Source organism: Eriocheir sinensis, unplaced genomic scaffold, assembly GCF_024679095.1.
Source record: "Eriocheir sinensis breed Jianghai 21 unplaced genomic scaffold, ASM2467909v1 Scaffold1397, whole genome shotgun sequence".
NCBI lineage: Eukaryota > Metazoa > Arthropoda > Malacostraca > Decapoda > Varunidae > Eriocheir > Eriocheir sinensis.
In genome coordinates this window covers 33041-50895 of record NW_026110736.1, presented here as the reverse complement: position 1 = coordinate 50895, position 17855 = coordinate 33041, and the positions used below count along the sequence as shown (strand labels likewise).

The 17855-nt window shown below is 43.9% G+C and overlaps 1 long non-coding RNA gene across 6 annotated transcripts in view; it reads left to right on the top strand.

Moving 5' to 3' along the window:
- Nucleotides 1-222: 222 nt before the first annotated feature.
- Nucleotides 223-17855, top strand: part of LOC126989968 (uncharacterized) — a 30222-nt gene continuing 12589 nt past the window's right edge. Inside the window, exons 1-6 of one of the 6 annotated variants that reach the window (XR_007743924.1) lie at nt 223-504; nt 1078-1157; nt 6622-6701; nt 14166-14292; nt 14814-14985; nt 15404-15482. This is a non-coding gene — a long non-coding RNA (uncharacterized LOC126989968). Of the gene's footprint in view, nt 505-1077; nt 1158-6059; nt 6379-6621; nt 6702-14165; nt 14293-14813; nt 14986-15403; nt 15483-17855 lie in introns of those variants that run through there. The other 5 variants (XR_007743921.1, XR_007743922.1, XR_007743923.1 and 2 more) reach the window with 5 other exon arrangements.

Sequence of the window (17855 nt, the reverse complement as noted above, 5' to 3'; positions counted from 1 at the left end):
AGAGAGTATAGAGGACGCTGGGACAAAGTCTTTCCCTCAAGTTGATGTTTACAAGTTAATAAAAGTCAAGAGAGGAGCAACATTTATCAAAATGAATAAAATAAAACTCAAATTAACCCCCCAAAAAACACTAATGACGTTTTATTCATAATTTTGCCCCATTAGAGCGAATGCTCGGAAATCCAATATCCCTTTAAAACACATGAAAACACTTTTGTAAGACAATTTAAACCCGTAAAAACAGTAACCACATTTTCATCAAGTATTCTCCGCCATTAAAACACAATTAAAAAAATAAATAAGGAAATAACACTATGCAGGTCAAAGAAGAAGAAGAGGAAGACAAGATGGCCGCCGACCTCTGCCCCAGCCGAGCCAGTCCACACTTTTTCGCCATTCCAAGCCTTGTGGAGGGTGTGAGGTCTGTTAGGAAGTGACAATCGTTCTCTCAGGCTTTCGACACCACAAGCAGCCGCCGGGAACCCTGCTGGTCATACGGGGAAGGTGATCAAGGCTGTGTGTGTGTGTGGGCAAGTGTTATTATTGTGTGGGGTGGGTGAGGTGACGCGCCCCCCGATGTATGCCCCACTTATGTGTTTGTGTGTGTTGGTTTGCGTGTGTGTGCGTGTTTTCAGAGGGCTGTGTACGTGTTAACAAGCCTGTGTGCGTTTGTGTGTGTGGACAAGTGTTATTATTGTGTGGGGTGGGTGAGGTGACGCGTCCCCAGATGTATACCCCACTTATGTGTTTGTGTGTGTTGGTGTGCGTGTTTTCAGAGGGCTGTGTGTGTGTTAACAAGCCTGTGTGCGTTTTTGTGTGTGGGCAAGTGCTATTATTGTGTGGGGTGGGTGAGGTGACGCGTCCCCTGATGTATGCCCCCCACACACACACACGGGTAGTATTTTCACACAGTTGTAGTGGCCGCTGCCACACTGCCGTTGGTATCTGTGAGGGCTGAAGGTTACCAGGGCAAAATAAGATATCTTTCCTTTCCTTTGTGTTACTGTTTTCCTTTGTATATTCTTTCTTTCCTTTGTTTTTTCTTTCTTTCCTTAATATTTGTTTACTGTATTTCAGGTCCCTGCCTCCCCTGGGGGCAGACTCCTGGCTGGTGGCTGTCCTCCTCACACCTCCTGCCTCCACATGTCTTCTCAAAGGTACTAATTCTTGGGATAATACTCACAAAGCGTAGCCTCCTGCCTGGCAGTCCAGCCGCTGCTGCAAGAAATACCTCCTTGCAGAAATGTCGCATATACTTTTGGGGGGTCCGGGGGAAGCGCAGCCCACTCTTGCTCTTGCTCTTGCTCTTGCTGTACAGGTGACCCGCTGGAGAGTCAGGCCTTCGTATCGGCACACCCTGTAAAAATAAAACAACACAAGCAGTATCCATTACAAATCTTCCAATTCCCTATTTCTTGCACACCACATCTTTTCCAGAAAACCCTTCATGGCTTCTATAATTCTATCATTTGCTTCATCACTCAGTCCCAGCAGCAGCAGCATCCATTCCCTCTCTGTCCTTGCAATCCTCCCATTCACATCCCAGCCCATCTCACTCATTGCCACCCTCATCATCTCCGTCCTTTCTCTCCGGTACCTCCCACACACCAGTATCACATGCACGACAGTTTCATCCACACCCCTGTCACACATCTGACACACTTTGCTGCGGGACTCAGACCACCTGTAGTTTCTTGCATTCACATTCATACACTGCGCGCGAGCTTGGAAGAGAAGATCACCACCCAGGCTTCCATCATACCAGCTGACACACTGCGGGGCTTCCTTTCCCCTGTACCACTCCAAAGTAGTCTTTCGCTCCATCACATGCTTCCACCTCCTCAGACCGTCACCTTTCACTGCACTGTCTATCTCTTTCTTCCACTTTCTCACATTCCATTCTAGGCCCTCACTATTTCTGTCAGTCACCTTCCATTCATAGAATCTCCTCACTTCCTCTCTGCTCACCCTCCTTACTAGCATACCACTGTCACCAACCATTCTCATGCAGTTTTTAATCCATTTGCTCTCATGCACACTCCACAAGTAAACCTTCCAGCCAATCTCGCGTCATCCATTCGTTCCAGTCTGACTTTGTATCTTAGGGTAGCCTTCCTAAATCTTTCCCTAAAGGTACTCCACCCCATATCACCCCTCAATGCTTCCACCGCTGCATACCTTGGTGCATTCAAAGCTAACCTACCGATCCTATTTTGCCCTACTTCCAATTTATCCATTTCCAACTCACTCCATGTAATCACCTCCATCCCATACATCACACTCGGCACTGCTACACTCTTCCACACCTCTCTCAGCACATCATACTTACATGCTCTCATTCTTGCCGCACTTCCCAGACGGCCCACCCATTGATTAACTAGGCTAATCTTCTCATTCTTTGTCCTTTCACATCCTCTCGGACTCATCCATACACCCAGGTACTTGTATGCATCTGTTTGCCCTAGCTCTGTGTCTCCTAGCCTCCAGATCCTATTTCTCTCATCTTCTGCCCCATTCACAACCATTATCTGACTTTTCTCACTACTATATTTCACTCCAAAATCTCTCCCATACTCATTTACCACATCTAATAGTTCCTGCAGTTCCTCCGCTGACTCACTCATGACTACCACATCACCTGCATATAGAAGCACACTTACCCTGTCTTCTCCCACTTTTACTCCTGCATTCTTTCTCCTCATCCTGGCTGCCAACTCCTCAGTGTACAGACTAAAGAGAGTTGGAGACAGGATGCAGCCCTGCCTAACACCTCTTTCACTCCTCACCCACTCTGTCTCTAATGCTCCTAACCTATACCTGGCTCTTGTATCCACATACATGCTCCTAATGATTCGCACTATCTTATCACTCAAACCTACTTTCTCCAGTACCTTGCACATCACCTCCCTGTTCACTCTATCATACGCTTTCTCAATATCAAGAAACCCAAGATACAACGGACTTCCATTCTTCCTTTTCCTCTCTATCATCTCATTTACCACATACATATTGTCCTCTGCTCTCCTGTCTGTGTGAAAACCATTCTGCTCCTCACCCAGCACTCTCTCTCTTTCAATCCACTTACACAGCCTTTCATTCAACACAGCACAGAAAATCTTTCCCACCGTATTCGCCAGGGCTATCGGCCTATAATTCTTCAGCTCTTTCTTACTCTTATGTCCTCCCTTGTGTATCAGAGTCACTCTGCATTCGTTCCATTCCCGAGGCACTCTCTCATTCTCCCATACACAGTTGAATAGCTCAGTCATCCTGTCTATCACCACCTCACCTCCATTCTTATACAATTCATACGGGATCTCATCCAGCCCTGCTGCCTTGCAATTCTTCTGCTTCTTCAAACATACCTCGACTTCCTCTCTGCAAATTCTCTCATTCAGCTCACCCGCATCCTTCCTCTCAAGCGTTACACATCCCTCTCTCACCTCAAAAACTTCACCCAACCCTCCAATCTCTTCCCAGAAACCTTTTATACACTCTTTCATTCTATCTGTGTTCCTGATATCCTCACCATTTACTTTCAGGTACTCCACAGTTTCACTATCAGTCGCACTCTCACCCCTCAAGAATTTATACCATTCACGCCCACCTTCTAGGCCTTTTTCTTTCAGAGCCTCAATCACACTCCTCTCACACCTGACCTTGGCCTCCCTAATCTTCCATTTAGTGACCCTCTGTTGCCTTACATACTCTGACCATGTATTCTGATATTCATTCTCTGCCTCAATGTTTTCATGTCTCTCTTTCCTCAGTCTCCTACAAACCTTATTCAGCCTCTTTCGCTCCTTCCTAGCATCCCTGATCTCCCCATTCCACCATGGCTTGTACTTTCTCTTCGTTCCATTCGTACTCACATACCCAATCCGTCGAGTTGCGGCTCTCCTTACATTTCCTACAAACTCACTATTGGCTCCATCCACGTCATGCACACTTCCATTTATCCAGTCTAATTCCCTCAGGTCTACCTGGAAATCTTCCCATCTAACATACCTCAACCTCCATTTCTTTCTTTCTCTCTTCACTTCACCTTCATTCCTAGCATACAGGTCACATTCCACCACCAGCATATTGTGGTCAGACACCACATCAATCATTCCGTCCTCATCTATCCACATACAAGACACACATTCACGCATTCTCCCATTCACTAACACATAATCAATAGCAGACTCCTGATCCCTCGCACTCCACGTCACACGTCCCTCAGCCATCGTCACATTCAAGTTTTCCAGATTCATTTCATCCACAAACTCATCCAGCATTTCCCCATTCCGGTTCATTCTCTCCCCAAGCACACCCACATGTGCATTCATATCTCCCATGACCATAACTTTCTCTCCGGCATACTCCCTCATAACTTTCCTCACCACGCCATACTTCCCTCTGTTCTCCCTCACGGCTCTCTCACCTTCCACCGTCATGTACACCACAATCACTATCAACCTTTCAGACTTACCCTTGGCATTGACACACTCCACTTTCACTGCTAGCACATCTTCACTGTCTGCACTCGTCCCTACATTTACTTCTTCTACTCTGAAACCCTTACTTTTCCTGTGGAGTAGGGCTACGCCTCCTCCCCGTGTATTCTGCTTCTTTCTGCCTTTCCCAATCATAGCAAACACTTCCCCATCCACACGCACGTCATCTCTTAACTGAGTCTCAGTCACACCAACTAGATCAAACTTCCACTCATCCAGCTCTTTACTCATGTCATCCAGCTTACCTGTGCCCCATCCTCTCACATTTATACACCCAATGTTCATACAGTTCATACGCTTCACTGCCTGGTTGGTGGGTTCTAGTCCTTGCTCTCTAGCGCCTCAAGCATTCACACACTGGACGGACCTAGCATTCCTCCACTCCCTCAGCCTCCTGCCCATCCTCTCGTGTCCTGACTGGTTCAGGTGGACCCCATCTACGGTGAAGTCCAGCCCTTCCCGTAGCACACCATCCAAATCTACAAAGCTAACATTCCCTTTCTTACCCTTCAGCCACTCCACCTTCAGCTGTAGCAGTGCCTCTTGGAGTCTAATGTTCGTCCTCTGCCTCACCCTCTCATACCTCTCCCCTTCTCTGGGGCGCCTCATAACCCCTACCACTGCCACTCACATTCTTACCCTCTACTGCCTTCACTGCTTCTACCACCTCTCTTACTGTGTCTTCCGTGCCAACATTCTCCAAATCATTCCCACCACCCTGAATGATCAAGAGGCTGCCTTCCTTAAACTCTCCTGCCTTCTCCTCAACCCTCCTCCTCACTTCTCCAATCCTGGCACCACTCAAGCTCTCCACACCACTCCCCTCGGCCTTACACCCCAACTGACTCTTAACATTCTTCATCATGCTGTCCCCAACGACACGAATGGGGGGCATACTCTTTATCGCCTTCCTCACCTGTGGCCTGTCCTTCTGCTTCTCACACCTTCCACACCCATCCCTACCTCCCCCAACATCCTCGACCTGCACCTCCACTTCCCTGGACTCCACGGTGATCTTGGGGGCAGCAGGCTCACTCGCTGGGGCGGCCTGCACGCTGCTTGTTTGGGCAGCCTTCTCCACCACGTTGGCCTCTTTCTGCACCTCCTTGTCCTCTTTCTTCCGTTTCCATTCCGTCCTGCTTGTGTCGAGGCACACCGTGCACAGGAACACGATCAGGCTATGCTCTAGGATCCGTGAGGCGGTCTTGATGTTAACGCAGGTCAGGTGGGACCACTCCTCACACCTTTCACAACACAATCCATTGTCATTCACATCCTTCCCACACACACCACAGTCGTCCTTGCCCATCTCTTCTTAACTCTTAGGTAAAGTGCTCACCAAAATACTGCACAGACGGAAAATCCTCACACTTGGTCGGCTAGTATAGAGGACGCTGGGACAAAGTGTTTCCCTCAAGTTGACGTTTACAAGTTGATAAAAGTCAAGAGACGAGCAATACTTATCAAAATAAATAAAATGAAACACAAATTATCCCCCAAAAACACTAATGACGTTTTATTCATAATTTTGCGCCATTAGAGCGAATGCCGGGAAATCCAATATCCCCTTAAAACACATGAAAACACTTTTGTAAGACAATTTAAACCCGTAAAAACAGTAACCACATTTTCATCAAGTATTCTCCGCCATTAAAACACAATTAAAAAAATAAATAAGGAAATAACACTATGCAGGTCAAAGAAGAAGAAGAGGAAGACAAGATGGCCGCCGACCTCTGCCCCAGCCGAGCCAGTCCACACTTTTTCGCCATTCCAAGCCTTGTGGAGGGTGTGAGGTCTGTTAGGAAGTGACAATCGTTCTCTCAGCCTTTCGACACCACAAGCAGCCGCCGGGAACCCTGCTGGACATACGGGGAAGGTGATCAAGGCTGTGTGTGTGTTGGCAAGTGTTATTATTGTGTGGGGTGGGTGAGGTGATGCGTCCCCTGATGTATGCCCCCCACACACACACGGGTAGTATTTTCACACAGTTGTAGTGGCCGTTGGTATCTGTGAGGGCTGAAGGTTACCAGGACAAAATAAGATATCTTTCCTTTCCTTTGTGTTACTGTTTTCCTTTGTTTTGTCTTCCTTTCCTTAATATTTGTTTACTGTATTTCAGGTCCCTGCCTCCCCTGGGGGCAGACTCCTGGCTGGTGGCTGTCCTCCTCACACCTCCTGCCTCCACATGTCTTCTCAAAGGTACTAATTCTTGGGATAATACTCACAAAGCGTAGCCTCCTGCCTGGCAGTCCAGCCGCTGCTGCAAGAAATACCTCCTTGCAGAAATGTCGCATATACTTTTGGGGGGTCCGGGGGAAGCGCAGCCCACAGAGTTATATACATAGAGGGTTCCCAGAGCCTGGATTCTGAAGCAATTGGCGGCCATCTTAAGGTGACGGATGGCGAGACAGAGAAATTTAACATGACATAGTTATGTCTGCTGTTATCAGGTTAGCAGCGCCTCGGCGATCCTCTGTCAGATAGACTTGTTATTTTCTTGTCCATTTTTTACCCCTGATTATTGTTACATTGGTACATGTCATACACCATCTGAATCAATGTGCTGAATTTGAAACTGTAAATGAAACTAATGCAATAAAAAGTATAATAATGACGAGGAGTTGAAGCAAAAAAGGTGAACAAAAATGTTTATGCACTATTTTTCTCATTATTTTCTTGTGGGTGTTTACCTGATGCAATATATTTGTGATGATGATATGCAGCAATGTCTCATCAACACAATGATCGGCTCAGTTTTCCAAAATATCATAATGGTGGCTCGCTAATAGTGGTTAAGTGTGAACACGTGGAATCATGGAAAGGTCGCCAATCCGTCACACTATGGCGGCCGACCACAGAGTAACAGGCAGGAACAGTGGCCTCACCTCTCACCGTGGCGAGAGAATGGAGTTGAACCCTCTAGTATATAACTCTGTGGCGCAGCCCCCTCTGGTTAGGAGGGGGGCAAAGGCCCCTGTTAGAGGTTAGGTTATGTAAAGTTGTGTTGTAATAGTTTAAATCTGCTCCCCCACCCAAAACCCCTGATATCCCACTCGTCCCCCAAGTTGAACCTCTCTGCAAGCAAGTATGTGGCTGTGGCAGCAGGTGCACAAAAGGCATTGAAAAGTCAGTCATTTAGTCATTTCCAGAGAAAAATAGTCTCCATGATAAACAGCAGCATATTTTGTCCAGAAATAAACAGTCAGCATCTCAAAACTAATAGATAGGCTACCCTCTCGTGAATATTCCCCGGTATTTGTTCTGGCTTACCATTATTTTTAAGCAGTGTTAACCCAGCAGCTGTGGCGATCATGTTTCTTAAAGACCCCTCTCAGTGAATTAATGACAAAAAATCATCACGCACACAAACCATTATATTATATGTATCAATGCATTGGTGATCAAACGCATACGTATATATTATGGGGGTTTATGTCATGGGAAGAATTTTGCCCGTTGCTGGTACGCGGTAAAGCCACCTATTTGGCCCGTCGCTGCTACCAGGTTAATTGTAGGAGGAAACAGCTGTTGAAACCCTTGCTGTCATAATACACTAAATGCTTTCAACACATTTAGTCTTGACCAACACTGCCGTGGGTGATGTGTCTATTGTGGGCTGTTTTTTGAAGGTGCGCTGACTTGGTTTTGTTGATCTTCTTAAATCATTTCTCATGACTGGGTTTTTGACATGTTGGCTGTGAGAATATGACACTTGTAACTAACTAATGCGGCCTCAGAGATGAAATTGTGGAGCCAAACTGGACACCTAACTTAGCCCTAATAAGTTTTCGTTTCTGTGCTCATTTGTAAAATCGTGTCTCGCTGGCTTGAGTCAGATTTTTATCACGCCAAAATATTTTGTTTCTTAGGTATTTTCCTCCCTAAACCTTGCATTTATCATTATGCATAGTATAGCAATGACTTTGTTATTTGTTGTAGTTTTTATGAATCATTAAAAAATAATATTAATGCCTCGGAGCATTTATGGACATGGAATAAAGTGTGCATAAACAATTTTTTACTCAACTTATGTTCCTGCCTCCATAAATAAACATTTTGTAAGCCAACTTTTCAAGGCAGTAGAAGCATTGATAACAGCAGAATCTTATCAGGATCCTTATGCTTCCTTCACATTTCCAGTACCACAATTAGCACCATGAATCATTTGTGGGAAATTGAAAGGCCTCCGTGCCATTATGTACTTAAAAAAATATATGATACTGACAGTAAAGAGAATAAAATAAGAATTACTCTCCATCCAGTCAGTGTATTGCACTGTATAACACTGTTATCACTATTGTGTGGTCGGCCGTATGGCCGCGACCAGCACCACAAAGGTTTACAGCCCACAGCAGCCAGACGCACCATCTGACTCATGAGTGAGGGAGACAAAAACTGCCTTTCTTTATGCCTCGCCGCGCTGGTGGAGAGGGCTGCTAATTACTTAATTTGGGAGAGTGAGGAAACTTACACTCAACCAAAAAATGATGCCATTGCACAGTGGGCCAGCATGTGGACAAAATTCAAATTTTGACTTTTCCCAATCACTCTAAAAGTCATAAAAATAAAAAATACACATGTCAGAGACAAAGGAATGCTATGTTACAGGTAGCATGCCGCTCAACTCATATACAGGTTGAAACATGATCTAACGTGTGCTGTGGAAAGGGGACGGCTTTCGCCAGCAAAGACTAGTCATTGTTTCTTTAGCTAATGTTCGTGACAGGTGTGTTGTTGGCATTATCCATTCTTTAACACTTCTTTTAGGTGCACATTTACATATGCTGAGGTGCTTGTTTAATATAATTGTGCTCTATAAGTGGGTTATAAATATTCTGAGAAAAAAATATTGAGAAGTTAAAATATTGTCATGTATGTAAAGGTTCTTTAGAGGGGACAAAAAATTGCAAAGCTTTGCAAAGATTGGCACTGGTGTCAAATGTTAGGCAGTTCTGTCGTAAATAATATCACAAGATATTTTTTGCTACTAGCTGCGACTTTTGCATAGTACACAGAGAACAGTTGGTGACGTCTGTGTTTCATGCCGTGCCACGCGGGCGCTGCGCCAAGTTAAAAAAAAAAAAAATGTCACCCTTTACCTTTATTTTTCTGTTACACGCTAAAAAAAACAAATGTTACGCTTAAAAGCATTAATATGATATATTTTCTTTTTCAGATATCCAATATTTTCTAGAACAGAAATGAGTATTGATAATAAATATCTATTTAATGAATAAATAAAGACTGGGTATATACATAGTTTCAGTGATGGAAAATTACATGGTTACTTACTTGGAAAGATCAAAGACATTGTAAGTGATAACACTATAGCAGAAAATGTTGTGACTAACTTTCTTAAGGATTTGAAAATCAGGTGTAAACGAGCTAGCAGAAACCTAAATTATATGTTGAGTAGGAACAAAGACTGGCTGGCCACCAAAGTGTAGCAAAGTACACCTGATGAAACACGTGCAAAATGCCGAGGAAGACCCAGGCCTGAAAGTTTTCAAGACTCGTCAGAAAAAACAAAGAGAAGAAAAACTGAAGAGCTCACAAACACAACTCCCCAGAGGCTTGTATTTTCAACATCCAGAGTTCTCAGAATGAATGGACAGCCACAGTTAGCGAAGTCGTTAGCCCAAGTTAACTTTGAAAGCCCATCAACTTCATCATATAACACTGAATGCTCCTTTTCTCCAAGTGAAGCATTGTCATTGATCTTAGACCGTGGTCTTTCAAAGAGAAGCTACCAAAATCTGAGAAACAGTGCACTGGAAAAGAAATAAAAAATCTTTCCTTCCTACAACAATGTTCGATTGGCCAAAGAAGACTGCTTACCTTCTCCTCCCGAAGAATGGCTAGTTACTGACGGTTCTGCTGAAGTTACCTTGCAAGACCTTTTGGACCATACAACAAGGAGAATATTTGAGCGAGTTGGGGTCAATCACGAGATTAATGAATATAGGTTAATTTGCAAGATGGGACTTGATGGCACAACTGGCCTGAGCATTTACAAGCAGATACGGAGTGATAACCAAGAACGAAATGTTGTGTCTGAATCCTGTTTCTTTGTCACTTGTTTGGTGCCTCTACAACTTAGTGGAGAAACAGAAGCTAATGAGAAAGTCCTTGTATGGAAGAATAATAAACCTTCATCACCATTTTATTGTAGACCTACACGATTCAAGTTTGTCAAGGAAACCTCAGAAGTTTTAGTTGAGGAAGAGAAATACCTAAAAGAAGCAATATGTCAACTTAGACCAACACAAATAAATAATGGCGCAAGTGTCATTCATGAGGTGAACTTGGCAATGATTGATGGAAAAGTGGCATCCTCTTTATCACTCGCCAACTCAGTGCAATGTTGTCCTCTGTGCGGGGCATCTCCAAAGCAAATGAATGACATAGAAAATGTCTCAGAGCGGTCTATGTTCAAGGATGGAATGACATGGATTATCAACTTTACATGCCTGGATAAGAACTATGGAATGCTGCTTACATCTATCCTACAAGTTACCTGTAAAGAAATGGCAAGGAAGAACACAAGAAGAAAAGGAAGCAGTTCAAAAGCAGAAATCTAAAATACAGAAAGCCTTTCGTTGTCAAACAGGATTAGTTGTCGACATGCCAAAACAATCTGGCTCTGGTACATCAAATGATGGAAATACTGCAAGAAGATTTTTCCAACTTGTTGAAATATCAAGTGGAATCCTCGGACTCAAAGTCGAATTACTGAAGAACTTGCACATTATCTTGTGTACTCTATCATCTGGACTCGATATCAACATTCATTCATTCATTCATTTCATGGACGCCTGCTCCTAGGAGCTCCCACCAGGGGATGTACACGCCAGAAGAGCTTCCATCTTTCTCTATCCAGACACTCCCTCCTTGCCTGCTCAAAGTTTCTCAAAGATCTTTCCCCCCTCTCCCTAACGTACTCTTGCACCCTATCCCTCCATTTCACTGGAGGTCGTCCTCTAGCATTCCCTCCCTCTATCTCACTCACATACACCCTTCTGGTCATCTTACTCTCCTCCATTCGCTCCATGTGGCCAAACCACTTTAAGGTCTGTCGCTTCACTTCTTCCACCACTCCACACTTCTTCCCTTCACCCCTGTGACACATTCCAAAATGTTCATACACACTTTCATTACTCATTCCATCCATTCTACTCACACCACAAGCACTCCTCAAATAACTCATTTCCACTGCCTGCACTCTAGACCTCTGACTTTCATTCCAGGCCCACATTTCACTTGCATATGTGAGGGTTGGTACTATTATTGTATTTCTCAAATCCCTCTTTACCTCCATGCTCACACTTCTGCCATTCATGATTCGTCCCAAAGACCCTACCACCCTTCTTCCTTGCAATGCCCTTTCTCTTATCTCTCCCTCCATACCACCATGCTTACACATAACTGATCCAAGGTACTTAAACTCATTGACCTCCTCCATTTCTTCACCATTCAAAATTATTTTGCATTCTTTTTCACATTCAATTCCCACTCTATATGGGCATACAAAATCTACAACCTCACTTCTACTTCGCTCACAAACCATCACTTTACTTTTGTTGACATTTACTTTCAGCTTTCTCCTGTTACAGACACTATCAAAACACTGACCAAATTTTGTAGGTCACTTTCATTTGCTGCAATGAGCACCGTGTCATCAGCAAAGAGTATCGAATTCAGTACCCACTTCCTTCCCTCATCGAACAGTCTTACTCCAACTTTGGCCTTAATTTCTCTAATAACACCATCCATATAAATATTGAATAACCATGGTGACATGATGCACCCTTGTCTTAAGCCCACTTTTATCTCAAAATGTTCACTTGTTTCTCCAGTAATTTTGACACATGCAGATGCATCCTCATAGAAAGACTTTATTGCACTAAGCAGTTTTCCTCCCACACCATAAATCTTTAAAACATCCCACAATGCAATCCAATCAACTCTGTCATAAGCTTTTTCCAAATCCATGAAGGCAGCGTATAGTTTCTTTCCTTTTGCTATTATTTTTTCTACTACCATCCTGAAGGCAAATATCTGATCCACACATCCCCTTCCCTTCCTGAAGCCTCCTTGTTCTTCACTGATTTTCTCTTCTGTAAGTCTTTGCACCATATCCATCACACATTCATCACCCTCTTTAGCATTCATATCTCCCATCATAATAAGTTTCCTTTCTTTCTCAAAACTCTTCAAACATGCATTCACTTCCTCCCAAAAAGCTTCCCTTTCTCTCAGTCCTTTTTTACTTTTCACATTTACTGGTGCATAAATACACACCCATGCATACTTTTCTAAACCTACTTTTCCTTTCAGCCACACAATTCCTGATCCCTTCCAACCATAATCAGTCACACCATTCCACACTCTTTCAGACATCACAATAGCACATCCTTCCTTACTCCTGCCTCTATACTTCTCATCTATCCCCGTCCATACAACCCCCCCAGGCACACCCTCCCACGTACCCTCTCTACCATCACTCACACCAGTTCCTCGAATATGTGTTTCACTCACTCCCAACACATCCACTCTACCATTTACAAAATTTTCAATCATCACTCTCTTTTCCTCACCACCTAAACCATTCACATTTATAGACACCTGTCTCATACATTCCTTTCTCTTCTGCCGCCCTCTAGCCATCGCTCCTGCCTCTAAAAACTCGATAAAAGTATTAGAGGCCACCAATCAATCAACATTGCAGCATTCAAATCCTTCTGCGTCAATACTGCTGAAATATATGTGGAAGAGTACAACTGGTATTACATGCCTCAAAGCTTGCATAGGATCCTTATTCATGGAGCTTCAGTAATAGAACAGTTTAACCTACCAATTGGACTTTATTCCGAAGAAGCACAAGAAGCAAAGAATAAAGACTTCAAAAAGTTCAGTGAGTCATTTTGCCGTAAGGTATCTCGTAAAAAAACAAATGAGGACTTAATGCGAAGGCTATTTTGCTCATCAGATCCCCTAATAACCTCAATGAGAAATAAAATGTGGAGCGTACACAAGAAAGGTCTACCAGCTGAAACACCAAATCAAGCTCCTTGTTACAGATCCTGAGACATCATCTGGAGACATAAACCATAATTCTAGACATGCACTATGACTGATTAGCAGCCTTCCTGTATTTAATATACCCGTAGTTAATTTTATCTACAGCTACATGAAACGTTACTTTATTTGATTTAGAAACCTATTTAGAGGAAGCATTTATATTATAAGTCTTACATCTCTTATTGTATAATATGCAAAATGTGGTGAAACGATTATATACCTTGAGTTCCCATTAATTCACGTTAATTACGTTTAATGGATTGAAAAGCTTACTAGATTTATATGTTCGGAATCAATTACTGATACTTACTTTATGATAATTTTTTCATTTATTATCAGTGAAAAAGCATATTTGGACAAAATAAACATTTTCTGCAGTGGAAATATTTTTGTCCCATAATCACCCATTCTGGCCCACTGTGCATTGGCATGAAGATATCAACCAATCACCAATCAGTGGGGCCTTACGCCAGGGGGGGCAAGGCTCATTAGTTGATCTCTCAGGTATTTCTTACCTCTTTTTTTTACTGTCTTTTCCTTTGTTTGTGTTTTCTCTCCTTGAATGATTTCCTTTCATTTCAGGTCTTTTTGGTGGTCGGGCTGTGAGTCTCCCAGCCTTGCCGATGGAAGATTCTCCTCCCCGGCCTTCCTCCTCCTTCAGGTCTTCCAGCTGGTCTCCTCCCGTGTACCTCCACAACTCCTCTGGAAGGTATGTGTGTTCTGGTCTATCATCATCACGGGGGCTTCGTGGTGCAGTGGTTAGCACACTTGGCTCACAACCGGGTTCGACTCCTGGGCGGAGTGGAAAAATTTGGGCGCCTTTTCTGATACCCTACGTCCCTGTCAACCCAACAGTGAATGGGTACCAGGTATTAATCGTGGGTTGTGTCCCGTCTCCTGGGGTCTGTTCCCGTCTCCTATAATTCCTTCCCCTCCTGTCTCTCCGGCATATGACCACAGATGTTGCGCCCACTAAACCAAACTTTCCGACTTTCCATTATCATCATTGTTAAGGATTGGGAATTCTTGAAAGTAGCTGTTCAAACCTCTTGGATATTTAGTTTTTCCACCTTTTTTTATAATTGTAGTTGTGTTAGTTTCCAAGTTTTTACAGCATCAAGGCCAACTCCTTCCTCACCACATACTCTTAGCCTTCCCTATAACCTTTACCCTTAGGTAGTCACTTTAGATCCAGGTTATTTTTTTCATCCGTTACTTCTCACTCAACAGGTGGAGAGGGAGGAGTGCGGACAATAACGCTGCCTGTTCAGTGTGGGCCCCAAACACCTAAATGCCAAGGAAGAGAACATGAAGGTGACGGCAATGAGAGAGGAGGAGGCAGAGGACGAGGGAATGATTTAAATGCTGCGGAAGAGAGCTGTCTGGGAACTGGCTTGAAGAGGTTGTCCTCCCTCACCTCCAGTCCTTCTCTCCTTCATGTATTATAAAGAGCAGAGCAATTCTTGTCTAAACCCTGTGATAGAATAAATCTTTGAAGGTTAGGACAGACAAGGGAGGTTATGTTCTCAGCTAATATTTCCTTTGTCCTGTTTCCCTGTTAGTTTTGAGGGTCAGGGTGGCTGGGTGGAGCACTGGCCTCCCCCTCCTCCTCCTTGCCCTCATGCTAAACCTTTACTACACTCATCTGTTCCTATAGATACTGCACACACACACACACACACACACACACACACACACACACACACTCTCTCTCTCTCTCTCTCTCTCATAAAATAAGAACATTAAAATTCTTGCAGGAATTTATTATTCTCCAAAAGAATCCATGTTTATACAGTTCTAATTCCTAAATGAATTTGCAGAGATAAGAAGAAGAAGAGGAAGAGGAGGAAGAAGAACAAGAGGAGGAGGAGGATGAAGGGGGAACACAGGAAACAATTGGTGAGTGTTGTTAACTTCATCAGTAATTCCTTGTTCATCTTCCTCTGGCAGTAATTTTCATCCTACAGTTGTTTCTTTTGTGTTAAATTCTTGGTCTTCTTTTTTTCCATTCCCAGCTGAGTCTCCTTGATGTTAGTTCCCAGCACACACCTCGTAGCAGTTTGGTGGTTTGTACAATTCCTAAAAATATTTTCACAACAGATATCAACAGTTTCATTGAGAGGAATATTTGTAAATAGGGATTTTACATCAAATGATGCCATGATACAATTTTGTAAGTAAACTTGCAGTTTTTTGCGGGAATGAAAGTGTCTTTACAGCTTGCACGCACAGATGACTTGACTTTTGCATCGGAGTCCATGCTCAGAGATATGCCACGCACCATGCCATCATTAGGATGCAAGAGGCATTAACTTAGAGGCAGTGACTTGCTACATCTTTTTCTCCACTCACTGGTGTGAGGGAAGGAGGGTCTCCCTCCCTCCAGGGGCTTGAGTTTGCATGGTCTTGAACAATTCAGCCTGAACTTTAGCCACATCCTGGTGTTTCCGCCCATTTTTTCTGGATTACGTAACAGCTGGAAGACATCCAGGAGGCAGCAGTCTCTGATCTTTACATTGCTGGACACAAAAGTAAGGAAACTTTCAAGCTAAAAGGACTGAACAGTGAGAAACTTGACCCACTGATTTAAGGCCGGCAGAGAGTGGACACTCAACAACCAGGGAAAAAAAAACTACAGAAGCAGGAACGTGTTAGGACGATAGATGGCTTGATGTCACTCCTCACCTTAGAACCAGGAAACTGAGAGAACAAACCCACACTCTCCCTGGTGATGTGTCGCTCCGTACAGTGCAAGGAACTGCAACGTGACCTTGGCTGCAGGTGTTATGGCGCGCAGAAGAAGCCACTGATAAGTGACCTCCAAAGGAAGAGGAGGCTTCATTATGCCCAGCCATGTAAAGATCAGATTGTTTTGCCTCCTTAATGTTTTCCATCCCTTATGTAATCCAGCAACAGTGGAGGGAAACACAAGGATATGGGGGAAATTTCAGGATGAATTGTTCAAGGCAATACACACTGTCAATCCCCACAGGAGGGAGGGAGGGGGAACCTCTTTCCCTCACACCAGTGCAGATGTAAGTCACTGCCAGACACACACTCCTGTCTTGTAATGATGGTATGGGAGTTAGATATGAAGTTGCACGTCATATCTCCATGTGCGGGCTCTGGCGCAGAAGTCATCCGTGCAAGCTGTACAGGAATAGACATGAATATAGGAGTGTAAGTAGATAAGTATCTGTGGGTGAATGTACAACAGCCATGTCCACTACGTGTCCTCACACTAGGGGCTGTATTAATGATAATAATAAGTTGTGGGGATGTTGTCTGTCCTTGGTATGGTACACACAAAACTGTTCATAACTCTTGTCCCAGCACCAACGGGGGCTCTCCAAACATTGCAACAATACAGCTGGAGAATCCTTCATCCAGAACTCAGAAATCCAAAAGTTTTTTGAATGCTGATATGATGCGTTATTTTTTATTTTCTTTATATACATATTTTTTTAGCCACCTCACAGTGGGGACACAGACTGTATGGAGGCCGTCAAGCGTGTACTTCCCTCCAAGAAGGGACCACAGACCCTTGCCGGGTGATGGCTCATGGAGGGGAGGGATGGATGCCGATAGACTACTCTGTCCCCTGACGTCAGCCTAGCCGACCAAGTCAGTCTCGACGAGGACTGGCGAATCTCTTTGTACAGGTCAAAGACGTGAGCGTGGGTTCCCTTTGTTCGCTGCAAGACAAGAGTGCTCAAAGTGGAAAACAATGGGAATAGAGTCTCAGTTAGGGCTGCCACCTTGAGCTTAAAAATATAAGGAGTGCAACATCCCATTCTCCAATACAGAACGAATCCATATTTTAAGGAACAGGTGGCAACCCTAAAATTTCTCTGGCCTGCCATGACTGACAGATGCTGCTGGTGAAGGCAGGAGGAAGGGGGAGGGACGTTATGACGCGTATTTTACACATATTTCAGGGCAACCCTTGACAAACATAATTTTATGTACTGGTTTTGTGGTTTGCTGAAAAAATGCACTCACTACAGTTTTAAAATACTGAACTTTATCTGCTTGACCATACAGACAGACAAATACATAACAAATGGCATACCTAGAGTTAGGTTTAGTTAGTTTGAATTTATTGGGCACGCAGTGTGGGCACCGGAAATACCTAACGCAGGACGGGACGTGGCAGTGGCAGTCCACTATGCGTGTTTCAGTGCTGAGAGAAATACCTCCTGGCAGAAATAAGTTGCTCTGACGTTCAATAAGCATGCATGCTGGGGAATACACAGCAGGGAAAACATTCAT